This window comes from Lycium barbarum, chromosome 9 (assembly GCF_019175385.1).
Source record: "Lycium barbarum isolate Lr01 chromosome 9, ASM1917538v2, whole genome shotgun sequence".
NCBI classification, from domain to species: Eukaryota; Viridiplantae; Streptophyta; class Magnoliopsida; order Solanales; family Solanaceae; genus Lycium; species Lycium barbarum.
In genome coordinates, this window is record NC_083345.1 from 105,429,425 (window position 1) to 105,444,839 (window position 15,415).

The window sequence follows — 15,415 nt, forward strand, 5'->3', positions numbered from 1 at the left end:
TGCAAGTTTTACTAATAGTGAAACGACAAGTTTTCAAAATGAATTTTATAAAGATCTTTCTCGAATTAACCAAATTATATATTTTGTTCTTTGGTTCATACACAAATATGTTGACAATTATATCTCTGTTTTGGAGCGCAAGTACGAACTGACTAGTGGAGAAGTGGTTAGTGTCGTATTTCCTCCACAACAATCATTTCAAATTATTAAAGATGATAAGACTTTTCATTTTGCAGCATTTTCGAAATTATTTGAAAATGATACTTTACAGGTAACTATTAAGCATCTTAATAATATGCTTAAACAGCAAAATTATGCTAATATTTACATAACTATCTTGGGTGAACAGATACTTTCACTACATGATAGAATTGATAAACTATTTTCTCAAATAGAGACATTACAAAGTTCCACCCTTAATAAAGGGAAAAAGCAGGAAGTTGTTGCTACTCCAAGTATACAGCCTCCACCTAAAATAAAGGATTTTAAATTAAAACCTTTTTCAGAATTAGCTTAAATGCTTGATGAGAAATTTAAAGATTTCCATATCAGTCCTTTAATAGCTGAGGATGATGATTATAAGGCCAAAATAGCAGCAAATATAAATAAAATAGATGAGTATTATGCTGTTAAGCCATATTAAAGGATGATTTATTATCCTAGGCCTACTCCCCAAGATGTCTTAATAGAAGAAGAGCAACAAGTTAATAACACAAGCTATAGTGGCAAAGAAATCTATGAATGGAACATAGATGGTTATAGTGAAAGGCAAATCTATTGTACAATACATAGAATGTTGATGTATAGTACAATCAGCAAAGTTAATAAAAATAGTGAGCGTACTATCGCATATGATTATAGCAGGTTTTACTAGTCAATTAAAAGGTTGGTGGGACAATTATCTTACCTAAGAACAGCGTGGAAGTATTCTTAATGCTGTCAAAAGAGAACCAGGAGAAAGCCAAGAAATGGTATATGTTTCGACTGCTGTTTATACACTAGTTCTTAATATTATTGAGCATTTTTCAGGACGATGGTCAGATAATAATGATACCATTAGGACATTACTTCAAAAGCTGAGATGTAAAACTCTTACTTCATTTCAGATGGTATAAGGATATATTCCTTTGTCGGGTTATGGAATTACCCGAATGCAATGATAACCATTGGAAGTCCAAATTTATATATGGATTACCAGCCCTTTTTGTAGAAAGAGTAAGGAAAGCTCTTAGGAAAGGGGAAACCAGTATAAATTATAGTAATTACACTTATGGGAGCCTAATAGGCACATGTATGCAAGAAGGTTTGGCTTTATGTATTGAGATTAAGCTGAACCAGCAAATTAAGAAACATGGTATTACTGAAAGACAACAATTAGGAGAATTTTGTGGGCAATTTGGATTAGACATGCCACAAACAAAATATCCTCATAGGCACAAAAAGAAAAACAAATTCCATGCATGGAAAGAAAAATGCTTGAAAAATAAATCCAAACGGAAGAAAGATTTCAAACAAAGGAAGGATTTTATTAAATCCAAAAATCCTAAAGCTTGTTATAAGTGTGGCAGAGTTGGTCATTTTTATAAAGACTGTAAAGTCAAGGAAAAAAATTAAGAACCTTGACATTGACAACGATTTAAAGGAATCATTATACAAGATCTTGTTGAATTCAGAACCAGAAGATTCAGGTTTTGAGTCAGATGAATCAAGGGATTCTTCATCAGATGAAGATATTAGAGTCCTTGACAATGAGAGTTATATTTCAACTAGTTCAGATGATGAATGTCTTCCTTGTAAAATAGGACAACCCTGTACTAGTAAGGGAAAAGAAGATGATGAGTTTTATAATCTCTTTTCACAATTTCAAGAAACTAGTATTAATGTCTTGGATGGTAATAACCTCATGGGTCTATTAAAATTATTAAAGATCTAGAGCTTCAGTCCCAAATCATTGATAAACTTGACGAAGCATCTAAGGAACCAGAAATCCAAATCCAACCTAGTATCCAACTAAGAGAGTCAACAGGTCCATATACCATGGCAGAAGTTAAAAGACTTCTTAAGGAAAGAAGAAATATTATATCTACTCCTGCTACAATCCAAGATTTGGAAAAAGAGATTTTAAATCTCAAGCAAGAAATTTCTAGTCTCAGACATCATAATAGAATCCTAGATGAAAGGATTTATAAGATTGAGGACAAAGGAAAGTTCATCATACAAACTCCAGTCCATCACACCATGGTAGAAACAACTATGGAAGGAGAAAATTCCGAAGCAACCCAAGAAGGAAATTTCCTCACAACTATGGAAATAATTACTTCCCAAAAAAATTTCATAAAGGTTACTCTTTTAATTTATTACAATTTCAAAAAAGAATTTACTGCTCTTGTTGATAGTGGAGCTGATTTAAATTGTGTGCAAGAAGGATTAATTCCTTCAAAATATTTTCATAAAACTACCCATAGTTTAAGATCTGTTAATGGGCAAAAAATGGGTATTACTTTTAAATTACCAAAAGCTTATATTTGTCAAGATAGAGTTTGTATACCACAAAGTTTTGTCTTGGTAAAAGATATTTCAAATGAAATTATTTTGGGAACCCCATTTTTTCAAAAAATATTTCCTATCCAAAAATGGGATACTAAAGGTATTATAGGAACCTTTGAAGGAAAAACTATTGAATTCCAGTTTATAACTGAACCATTTTCCAGAATTATAAATGAGATAAAAGATAGGTTGATGAATAAACATCAACAAATCAGTTTTCTAAAAAACGAAATCTATACTCTTAATATTGAAGAGATTTTGCAAAATCCTAAATTACAGCAAAAAATAGATTTCTTAAAAAACTAATTTTCATTACAAATTTGTACTGATCATCCTAATGCTTTTTGGGAAAGGAAAAAACATATTGTTTCTCTTCCATATGAAGAAACCTTTTCTGAGGAAAATATTCCTACTAAAGCAAGACCATGTCAAATGAATTATAACTATTTAGAATTATGTAAAAATGAGATTTCTTCTTTATTACAGAAAGGTCTTATACGATCTTCAAAATCTCCATGGTCATATACAGTTTTTATGTTAATAAACATGCTAAACAGGAACGAGGAGTTCCTAGGTTGGTTATTAATTATAAACCCCTTAATAAGGTTTTGAAATGGATTCGATATCTGACTCCACAATGCTATTATATTTTCTAAATTTGATTTAAAATCAAGATATTGGCAAATTCAAATTGCTGACGCAGATAAATATAAAACTGCTTTTAATGTCCCTATTGGGCAATTCGAATGGGATGTCATGCCATTTGGATTAAAAAATGTCCCTTCAGAATTTCAAAAAATCATGAATGATATTTTTATGCCCTATAGCAATTTTATCATTGTTTGTATTGATGATATTTTAGTATTTTCAAATACTCTAGAAATGCATTTTAAACATCTTGATATATTCAAGAAAGTAATTATACAAAATGGATTGGTTATATCCAAACCTTAGATGTCTCTTTTTCAAACCAAAGTTAGATTTCTGGGTCATAATATCGAAAAAGGAAAAATTATTCCTATTAATAGAAGTATAGAATTTGCTTCTAAATCTCCTGATATTATTACTGATAAGACTCAACTTCAAGGATTTCTTGGAAGTTTAAATTATATTTCACCATTTTATAAAGATTTAGCAAAAGATACATCTATTTTATATGATAGATTAAAAAAGATTCCAAAACCATGGACTAATGAACATACCCAAGCAATTCGCAAGATCAAGGAAAAAGTTCATAATCTTCCTTATCTTACTTTCGTCAATCCTACATGGCAAAAAAATATTGAAATAGATGCTTCTGATATTGGCTATGGAGGAATATTGAAACAATATTCCCCAGAAGATAAACATGAGTATTTAATACAGTTTTATTCTAGTAAATGGAATAATAGCCAGAAAAACTATGCTACCGTGGCTAAAGAAATTCTTGCCATGGTAAAATGTATTCTAAATTTCAAGAGGATTTATATAATCAAAAGTTTTTAACAAAAAACTGATTGTCAAGCTGCCAAATTTATGTTTAATAAAGATTGCAAGCATGATGTCTCTAAACAAATGTTTGCAAGATGGCAGGCACTATTAGCCCCATTTGATTTTGAAATTCATTATAAGAGAGGGACAAATAATAGGCTCCCTGATTTTTTAACAAGGGAATATTTGAGTTCATAACCCTTGTTCATCTTATTTACAGGATGAGGCCGCAATTTAGCCCCAACTATAATAGAGGACGGGGAGGAAGAGGAACAACATCAAAAGGAACAGGTCGTGGTACTGTTCTTGCTCAAATGGGCGACCAAAGGCTAATAGCCGCCAATATTGCTGAATCTTCCAGTAATAGTAAGGAAGAAATGACATATCAACAATATTTGGATTTTATAAAATCCCAAAAACAGAAGGATAATATGCCTCCATCATATTCTAGTGCCCTTGCAGATGATGATCACGAGGACACAGATTCTTAAGAATAGAATGACAACAGAGAATTAATACTTCTCATAGAAAATGATGATCTCCAATGGAGAAATGAACCTTGGCAAATAATGCAAAGGTATTCTGATCAAGCATCATATGCTACGATGTAACGACCCGTTTGGTCGTTTAGCACATTTGGACTCTTTTTCGTTAAAATACTCTTTTCGTAGCTTTAAATGGTATTCCTAACTTGTGGGGATAGGGGCACGGTTATATAATTGATGTGTAAATTTTGGAATATAATTATTTAATGTGTGTGAATAGCTTATTCATAGGAATTTTATTTGCAGTTATATAAGGTATACGTTGGAGAATTAATTTGGTGGCTAGTGAGCCTAATTTACACTGTTACATATTAGTTGGGTGACTAAGTAATTTGGGTAATTTATAAGAGTGGGCTAGGCCCATTTATTCCTAGTCCACATACTAGAATATGTGATATATTAGGGTGAAAGAATTATTATTGGCTTTTGGGATTAAAAGTTTGCACGAAAAGAAGGAAAAAAGAAAAGAAAACTGCTCACCGTGAGAGGAGAAGTGGCAGTGCAGTTCCCATCAAATACTAGTTCAGGTTAGACAATTGAATTGATTTCTTCACAGTACCCTCCTTTAATTCGTGTGCAGTCCTTGCCTGTATATATTAGAAATTGGTGAAATTTAGAGGTAGCATCAAAAGTTCCAAGCAGAAAGTTTCGGGCACAGAAGTTGCGGTCGACTGAAGCCTCGAATCTGCAAAAAGTTCAGGTTAGAACATGGAATTAATTTCGTCGTATTATTATAGTTATAGTTACATGGAGAGGGGGTGAATTCAAGTCACAAATGATCACTGTTGTGTATTGTTCTCGTTCATGTGCGTGTCCGTGTATTTGTATAGGTAAAACAAAAGGTGAGGAATTATTTTGTTAGTCAAATAAGGACATCCACGTGGGGGAGAAATTATTGTCCATGAATAGTTTCTTGTCTTTTTTATTTCATCTTTTGTTGAAGAAAGTTGGCAGCCATGATTTGATTTTAGTCAAAGTAAGGACAATCCAATGTGGGGCTATCACTAGTAATAATAATGGGGCTATCACTAGGTTGTCATGATAATACTAATGGTTAAATGGTTTCTGCAAAGTTGCTACGGAATTAAAGTCTCAATTTTGTAACTTAGGCTACAGTTATAGGAATTTCCTTTCCTCATATTATCATGATTGCACTTTAATTTTAATACATAGGGTATATGTAATTGAATATTTTGGTAGTGAATTTGGTATCAGAGCTTCTAGGTTAATTTGTCTAATGAGTACAAGAGCAATGTCTAGTAGAGTCTTGCGGATTGGTATATAGACGTCCGTACCCATCCTCGAGAGGCTATAGGACATTTAGGAAACACTCCACTTCTTTTTCTCTTTTCGTGCTAGTTCAATCCGATTGGTATCTGGTTCATTCTTTTCGTGCGAGATTGTTCAGATTGGTATCTTAACCTCATTTCTATGCTCTCTCACAGATGGTGAGGACGCGTTCGACCGCTACTGGAGGCCAGGAGCCTGCACCTGCACCTGCACCCGCATCCATACCTGTTGCCCGAGCAGCTGTCCGTGGCGAGGCAGGGGATGTGGCAGGGGCAGAGGCCATGCAGCTATTCCAGATAGGAACCACGCACCAGCACCGGCTCAGGACCCTGACATAGAGTTGACTCCAGAGCTTGACGATATTCCGGAGGAGGAGATTAGGGCTGCTGAGACACAGCCTGGGGTCGCTGCTACTCCTGATTTTCAAGAGGCTGTGTTTCGAGTGTTGGGGTACTTTGACAGTTTGGCTCAGGCGGGCATGATTCCAGTTGCTCCAGATAGCTCGCAGACTAGAGTGGGAGGTCATACTCCCGATGCTACGGTTGCTCCAGGATTTCGGACATCGAGGGTATTGCCGGCAGCAGTAGTGGCTCCCCGTATTGATACTCCCGATGGGCCAGTGTTGACCAGTGAGGAGCGAAAATTGTTCGAGGGGTTTACCAAGATGTCTCCTCCTTGGTTATATGGTACTCCCAGGGAGGATGCGTATGAGTTTATTGTTAGCTGCCATGAAATGCTTCATAAGTTGGGTGTAGTGGAGTCTCACGGGGTCGATTATGTTTCTTTCCAGTTAGTTGGGGATGCCAAGCAGTGGTGGAGATCGTATATGGAGTGTCGACTAGTAATATCGCCCCCTTTGACCTGGACCCAGTTCTACCAGGTGTTCTTGGAGAAGTATGTCCCTCGTACTCTGAGAGACAACAAAAAGGATGAGTTTTCAACATTGGAGCAACGGGGTAGGTCGGTTGCGAAGTATGAGACCAGATTTCTCGCTTTGTCCCGTTATGCGACGGCATTACTTCCCACAGAGGCTGAGAGAGTGAGGAGATTTGTGAAGGGTTTGGACCTTCCGCTTCGGCTGGCGACCTTACAGTGGAGGCTTCTGGGGCCTCATTTAAGTCAGTAGTAGAGCATGCCAGGAGGGTTGAGTCAGAGATGGGTCGGGCACATAGTGGGGGTGGCGACAAGAAAGATCGTAGATTTGACAGTTTCAGAGGTCCTATTAGAGGTGGGGGACACCATGACAGGGTTCGTCATCATCCCCACAGCTGCCCCATCCAATCATCACTACAAGCTTTGGCAGGTGGTTCTTCAGGTTTTAGCGGGCACAGTTTTGAGCAGACTTCCCGAGGTTCTTACTCTTGATCTTCAGACCGCAGAGGGTATTTTGGTTCTTCTATGACAGTTCAGCAGCCTATGTCCAGAGGAGCATGTTTTAAGCGTGGCGAGACAGGGCATTACGCGAGAGAGTGTCCTAGATCCAGGCAGGGTTCCAGAGTTCCGACATCTAGGCCTCCAGCATTGCCAGCTAGAGGAGGAGGATATTCTAGTAGAGGGGGTTCGCAGTCGGGCAAGGGTGGCCATCAGCCTAGCAGAGGTGGTCATCAGTCTGGTAGGGGCAGTGCTCAGTCAGTGAGAGAAGGATCTCAGCAGTCCGTGGTGGTCGTGGAGGCACACAGTCCGAGGGTGGACGTGCCCATTTCTATGCTTTTCCGGGTAGACCAGAGGCCGAGGCCTCTGATGCGGTTATCACAGGTATTATTTCGGTTTGTCACCGATCAGCTTCTGTCTTATTTGATCTGGGTTCTACTTTCTCTTATGTGTCCACCTATTTCTCTACGGGTCTAGATATGCTTTGTGACATGCTTGATGTACCTATTCGTGTCTCTACTCCTGTCGGAGATTCTGTGATAGTAGATCAGGTTTATAGGTCTTGTGTGGTCACGTTTATGAGGTATGATACTTGGGTAGACTTGGTTATTTTGAATATGGTGGACTTTGATATTATTTTGGGCATGGACTGGTTATCTCCTTATCATGCTATTTTAAACTGTCGTACCAAGACAGTCACGTTGGCCATGCCAGGTATTCCACGGTTAGAGTGGAAGGGTACTCCTAGTCCAGCACCTAAGAAGATCATATCATTTCTTCGGCCGAAGAAGTTAGTGGATAAGGGATGTTTAACATATTTGGCTCATATTCGGGATACTAGTGTGGATACTCCTTCCGTAGAGTCAGTGCCAGTTGTTTGTGAGTTCTCAGAGGTTTTCCCTACAGATTTGCCTGGTATGCCGCTTGATCGAGATATTGACTTTTGTATTGACTTGGAGCTAGGCACCCGACCTATTTCTATTCCACCCTATCGGATGGCTCCGGCAGAGTTGAGAGAGTTGAAGGAGCAGTTGCAAGACTTGTTAAGCAAAGGATTTATTAGACCCAGTATTTCTCCTTGGGGTGCTCCCGTTCTGTTCGTGAAGAAGAAAGATGGTACCATGCGGATGTGTATCGATTATCGAGAATTAAACAAGGTTACAATCAGAAATAAGTATCCAATACCTCACATTGATGACTTATTTGACCAGCTTCAGGGTGCGTCGATCTTTTCTAGGATTGATTTAAGGTCAGGCAATCATCATTTGAAGATTCGAGCGGAGGATGTTCCGAAGACCGCTTACAGGACCCGTTATGGTCATTATGAGTTCTTGGTGATGTCTTTCGGGCTTACTAATGCCCCTGCAGCCTTCATGGAGTTGATGAATGGGATTTTCAAGCCTTACTTAGATACATTTGTGATCGTGTTTATTGATGACATCCTGGTGTATTCTCGGAGTAAGGAAGATCATGAGAAGCATCTGAGGATTGTGCTTGGCCTGTTGAAGGAGAAGAAATTGTATGCCAAGTTTTTAAAGTGTGAGTTCTGGCTCAGTTCTGTGGCCTTTTTGGGACATGTAGTGTCCAAGGATGGGATTGTGGTTGATCCCAAAAAGATCGAGGCGGTTAGAGATTGGACCAGGCCTACTTCGGTGACTGAGATTCGGAGCTTCGTAGGCCTTGCGAGTTATTATCGCCGATTTGTGAAGGGATTTTCATCTATTGCTTCCCATTTGACTAGGTTGACTCAAAAGAATGTGCCTTTCCAATGGTCTGATGAGTGTGAGGCGAGCTTTCAAAAGCTTAAGGCTTTATTGACTTCAGCCCCGATTTTGGCTTTACCAGTGGAGGGAAAGGACTTTACTGTTTATTGTAATGCTTCACGCATTGGCTTGGGATGTGTGTTGATGTAAGAGGGTAAGGTGATTGCGTATGCTTCGAGAAAGTTGAAGGTTCACGAGAAGAACTACCCCACTCATGACTTGGAGTTGGCTGCAGTAGTCTTCGCTTTGAAGATTTGGAGGCATTACTTGTATGGAGTTCATTATGAGGTCTTCATAGATCATCGTAGCCTTCAGCATGTGTTTAGTCAGAGAGATTTAAACTCGAGGCAGCGTAGATGGATGGAGTTGCTCAAGGATTATGATATTACTATCCTTTATCATCCGGGAAAAGCCAATGTAGTAGCTGATGCGTTAAGCCGAAAGGCAATGAGTATGGGCAGCTTGGCGCGTCTGATTGTGGAAAAGCGTCTGTTAGCTATGGAGGTTCAGTGTTTGGTTAATAGTATGGTGAGGCTCGATATTTCAGAACCTGTTAAGGTTCTAGCTTCTGTGGAGCCGAGGTCGTCACTTTTAGAGCAGATTAGGGCCCAGCAGTTTAAGGATGTGAAATTGTGCAAGATTCGGGATAAAGTGCTAAGTGGAGAAGCCAAAGAGACTATTCTTGATCATGAGGGTGTTTTGAGGATTAAAGGGCGCATTTGCGTTCGTAGAGTTGGTGATTTGATTCCGTTGATCTTGAAAGAGGCTCATAGTTCCAGATACTCCATTCATCCAGGAGCAACAAAGATGTATCGTGACTTGAGGCAACACTATTGGTGGGGTAGAATGAAGAGAGACATTGTGGAGTTTGTTGCTCAGTGTTCGAATTGCCAGCAGGTTAAGTATGAGCACCAGAGACCAGGTGGTGTGCTTCAGAGGATGCCCATTCCCGAATGGAAATGGGAAAGGATTGCTATGGATTTCGTGGTTGGTCTTCCGAAGACTTTGGGCAAGTTTGATTCGATTTGGATTATTGTGGATAGGTTGACTAAATATGCACACTTCATTCCAGTTCAGATTACTTATAATGCAGAGAAGTTGGCCAGGATTTACATTCGAGAGATAGTGCGATTGCACGGAGTTCCTATTTCCATAATTTCCAATAGAGGCACTCAGTTTGCGTCCCATTTCTGGAGGACTTTGCAGAAAGAATTAGGAACTCAGTTAGATCTTAGCACCGCGTTCCACCGCAGACAGATGGTCAGTCCGAGAGGACTATTCAGGTGCTTGAGGATATGTTGAGGGCTTGTGTTATTGATTTTGGTGGTCATTGGGACAAATTCTTACCCTTGGCAGAGTTCGCATACAACAATAGCTACCATTCCAGTATTGATATGGCGCCATTCGAGGCTTTATATAGTAGGAGGTGTCGCTCTCCTATTGGGTGGTTTGATGCTTTTGAGGTTCGACCTTGGAGTACAGATTTGCTGAGAGAGTCTTTGGATAAGGTGAAGCTTATTCAGGAAAAGCTTCTGGCAGCTCAGAGTAGGCAGAAGGAGTATGCTGACCGGAAGGTTCGTGATATGGAGTTCATAGTTAGTGAGCAGGTCCTATTGAAGGTTTCACCCATGAAGGGTGTGATGCGATTTGGGAAGAATGGCAAGTTGAGCCCGAGGTTTATTGGCCCTTTTGAGATTCTTCGTCGTGTTGGCGAGGTGGCTTATGAGTTGGCTTTGCCACCAGGTTTGGCAGGTGTTCATCCGGTATTCCATGTTTCCATGCTGAAGAAGTACCATTCAGACGGGTCTTATATCATTCAGTGGGATTCGGTACTATTAGATCAGAATCTATCCTTCGAGGAAGAGCCGGTAGCAATCCTAGATAGGGAAGTGAGAAAGTTAAGGTCCAAAGATATTGCGTCGGTCAAGGTACAGTGGAAGCACCGTCCGATTGAGGAGGCCACTTGGGAGACCGAGGTGGATATGCGGAGTAGATATCCTCAGTTGTTCGACAGTTCAGGTACCCTTTTCTCCATCTTTCCCTTGTCGCTCGAGGACGAGCGACTGATTGATTGGTATATGATGAAACGACCCGTTTGGTCGTTTAGCGCTTTTGGACTCTTTTTTGTTAAAATACCCTTTTCGTAGCTTTAAATGGTATTCCTAACTTGTGGGGATAGGGGCACGGTTATATAATTGATGTGTAAATTTTGGAATATAATTATTTAATGTGTGTGAATAGCTTATTCATAGGAATTTGATTTGCAGTTATATAAGGTATAAGTTGGAGAATTAATTTGGTGGCTAGTGAGCCTAATTTACATTGTTACATATTAGTTGGGTGACTAAGTAATTTGGGTAATTTATAAGAGTGGGCTAGGCCCATTTATTCCTAGTCCACATACTAGAATATGTGATATATTAGGGTGAAAGAATTATTATTGGCTTTTGGGATTAAAAGTTTGCACGAAAAGAAGGAAAAAAGAAAAGAAAACTGCTCACCGTGAGAGGAGAAGTGGCAGTGCAGTTCCCATCAAATACTAGTTCAGGTTAGACAATTGAATTGATTTCTTCACAGTACCCTCCTTTAATTCGTGTGCAGTCCTTGCCTGTATATATTAGAAATTGGTGAAATTTAGAGGTAGCATCAAAAGTTCCAAGCAGAAAGTTTCGGGCATAGAAGTTGCGGTCGACTGAAGCCTCGAATCTGCAAAAAGTTCAGGTTAGAACATGAAATTAATTTCGTCGTATTATTATAGTTATAGTTACATGGAGAGGGGGTGAATTCAAGTCACAAATGATCACTGTTGTGTACTGTTCTCGTTCCTGTGCGTGTCCGTGTAATTGTATAGGTAAAATAAAAGGTGAGGAATTATTTTGTTAGTCAAATAAGGGCATCCACGTGGGGGAGAAATTATTGTCCATGAATAGTTTCTTGTCTTTTTTATTTCATCTTTTGTGGAAGAAAGTTAGCAACCATGATTTGATTTTAGTCAAAGTAAGGACACAATGTGGGGCTATCACTAGGTAATAATAATGGGGCTATCACTAGGTTGTCATGATAATACTAATGGCTAAATGGTTTCTGCAAAGTTCCTACGGAATTAAAGTCTCAATTTTGTAACTTAGGCTACAGTTATAGGAATTTCCTTTCCTCATATTATCATGATTGCACTTTAATTTTAATACATAGGGTATATGTAATTGAATATTTTGGTAGTGAATAATATGAATACCTTTAGAATCATGGTATTTGAATTGTGAAAAGTTAGATTTTTGTTCGAAGTTAAGATATTTGAGTAATTAAAGGTTTCGAGTCCTAATCCTAAGAAAGGAGAATTAATGATTTGATAGTATATTTATGGATGAAATTGACCAATTTTAAAAATATATGATCCTTAGATAATGGGTGAAATTATTTTTCAATAAAATTTCAATCTTTCCCTTGTGGGCCCAAGGCCACCAATCCTTAGATTCGTATTCTAACGTAGATCACATACTTTATAGATTTTGATCGTTCAGAGGCTCTACACGAAGGGAAGGCAATAGTTTGATTGTTCGTGGCACCCGCTCGGCATTGAGGTAGGTTACGGTCTACTTTAGTTAGACTCTGATTAGAGAATCGTATGTAGTTGTAGAAAGTGACGGGGATAGCATGATAGGCCTTCGGGCATGAAGTGGAGGTGAATTCCAATTAGGTTGGTTTTGTCAGCTGTTATGTGGGCTTGTCGCCAAATGTATTATTTCCGTGATTATCACTTGTTTATATCTCCGTCACATACTAGTTCACTCATCACATGAAAAGCAATGGTAATATTGATAATTGAACAGTGGACAGTAATATGACTAGTACTTGTTGATTTATATTGGTGATATTGTTGAGACTAATATCATGCATGGCATGCTTTCCATATTATTGTTGTGATGATTGGTGAGGTGAGTGATTGAGAGACTCCGGGGTCTTTGCCGGAGATGGAGAGTGACAGAGAGACTCCGAGGTCTTTGCCGGAGATTGAGAGTGATTAATAGCCTCCGAGGTTTCTGCCGGGTCCCCCATGGGTCATGGCTTTGAGGCACTGCCCTTAGCATGTGTGTACGAGAGTGGAGTGAGAGAGGTGACTATTGCATTGCATTGCATCCATCCACTCATATATTTGACTGATCATTTGGTGAATTATATCTGTCTTGGTTGATTTCATGATTCCTTTACACTTTACTTGTATATGATACGTGACCATACCTGTTTGCTCTATATGCTACTTGTTGGTTTCAACTTCTTCATGCGTTATCTAATCATTGTCGGCCTATGATGCTTACCGGTACAAGTGTTGTACTGATACTACTCTTGCTGCACTTTTGTTGAGTGCAGAGTACGATCCAGGTTCCAGTTCTACACCCCGTGGCTGATACGCGAGGGTGACATCTTTCAGTCATTTAGGGTGAGCTACTTGGTCATCTGTGGCCCCTGAAGGACCTCCTCTATTTATTTCTGTTTTTGTATTCGACAGACAATATGTAGCCTTCGGGTATTTTCAGACTTCTATTCCGTACTATGTTAGCGCTCTTGTACCCTTTGACCAGATTTTGGGGTTGTCGTGATATTTCTAGTTATGATAAGTATTTAAGACTGGATAACTTATTCTTATTCAATTTTCCGCTTATTTAACTGGTTAATAGTAATGTGGTTCGCCTACTCGGAGGGATAGTGTAGGTGCCACCATGACTCGCGAATTAGGTCGTGACATACGATTACTTATAAATATCGTATGAATTATGAAATGGTCCTTTCATCTTTAGGATCAGCAGAATTTCAACATTTTTATCCTGCTACAAGTAAAAAAGTTTATAACTTTTCAAAATTATTATAAAAAAGATTTTCTCTCCAAATGAGTGGGAACTCAGTACTTTAAAGGAAAAGGATTATATCCATCTTGAACAAAAGGTTCCAATCAAATTTAATTATTGGGATTATGTTGAAGCTTTTAATAAAGTCTTTTTATATGAAAATCCTAATAAGAAGCACTCATGGTTCATAAAACTGTGTGCCGATGTTTATAAACAAGGAATTGCAAATTAGTTTTGCCAATGGTAGATCAATTATGGCCCAACTACAAAGATTTTACCAGAACCATTCAAGAGTTTATATACTGAATGGGTTGAAGTTTATCCCAAGATTATAGATTTGGAAACTAATAATATTTTCTTTGAAAGAATAGCTAATATGTATTTCTTCATAGAATTCTCTATCCCATGGATAATGAAATGGTCTGTGGAAGTGGGTAATACCCCCGCACAATATACCTTGTCTTCACAGGATTTTTTTATACAAAATTCTGGAAGAAATTACTCCAAAAAACAAATGATGGAACCATTCCAGGACAACAGTTAATAGACCAGATTGAAACTACTATTGCTAGTTACAGGGAATCAATAAATTCCAGACAAAAGGAAGTTCCTAGCCCTTTCTAGCACCTTGCACGAAGAATCCAAATGAAAAAAGGGATTATATCCCAAGAAGAAATGATTGCTCTTTATATGGAGGAATTTAAAAAAGATTTATCTAGAAATCTTGAAGTTGATATCTCTCAAATTTCCCCAGACATATCTATGGCATCGATTGGTCATACCACCGACAATGAAGAAAATGAGGAACAAGATGAAGAAGGAAATAAAAAAACAGGTGATAGCCATGTTTTAGCTGGAGAATCTCAAAGTCCTGATCATACGGAGGACTTTTCACAATTTTTGGCACAATTCAACAGCCAAAAGGAAGAATCTTCCAGCACCGCAAAACATAAAGGCAAGACCAAAAAGAAGTGATAAGGTGGACCCCGCCACAAAGAATCAACTTTTATAAAATCATAGCTTTAATAAAGCAAAGTAGTTTATTTTATTTAATTATTGTACTTTTACTTTATTAAAGACAGCCTTTTCCTTTTTCTTTGTCGGCCAAACTGTTGTTATTATTCTTGCTCATTAGAAGTAACTATAATAATAGTCACCACGCTAATTACTACCATTATATTTCATAGTACTAGTATTATTATTTGGAAGTATCTTCATATGTATATTTTCTAGTTATAATATTTATATTTTATTTTATCTATATATATATATATATATATATATATATATATATATATATATATATATATAGTAAATACTATGTGTTATAATTGTAAAGTGATTAAGTTATTAAGATGAGGAAGCCCAAAAAAGAAATGTTTTGAGGTGCGAAAAGACCATATTTTTGCAGCCCACTCATTTTTGCTCATACAATTATCAACTAAGCCCAAAAGGAAAATATTTCAGACAGCCCACCAGCAAATCTATCAAATTGAGCCCAAATAACCTAAATAAGGCCCAAACCTGGAAGCCGCTTTAACCATTTTCTTATCATATTTTACAAGAAAAAGAGGCTAGGGTTTCC

At 38.0% G+C, this 15,415-nt stretch overlaps 1 pseudogene; it reads left to right on the plus strand.

Moving 5' to 3' along the window:
- Positions 1–7,007: 7,007 nt before the first annotated feature.
- LOC132612112 (uncharacterized) lies at positions 7,008–14,805 on the plus strand (annotated as a pseudogene).
- The last annotated feature ends 610 nt before the right edge of the window (positions 14,806–15,415 follow it).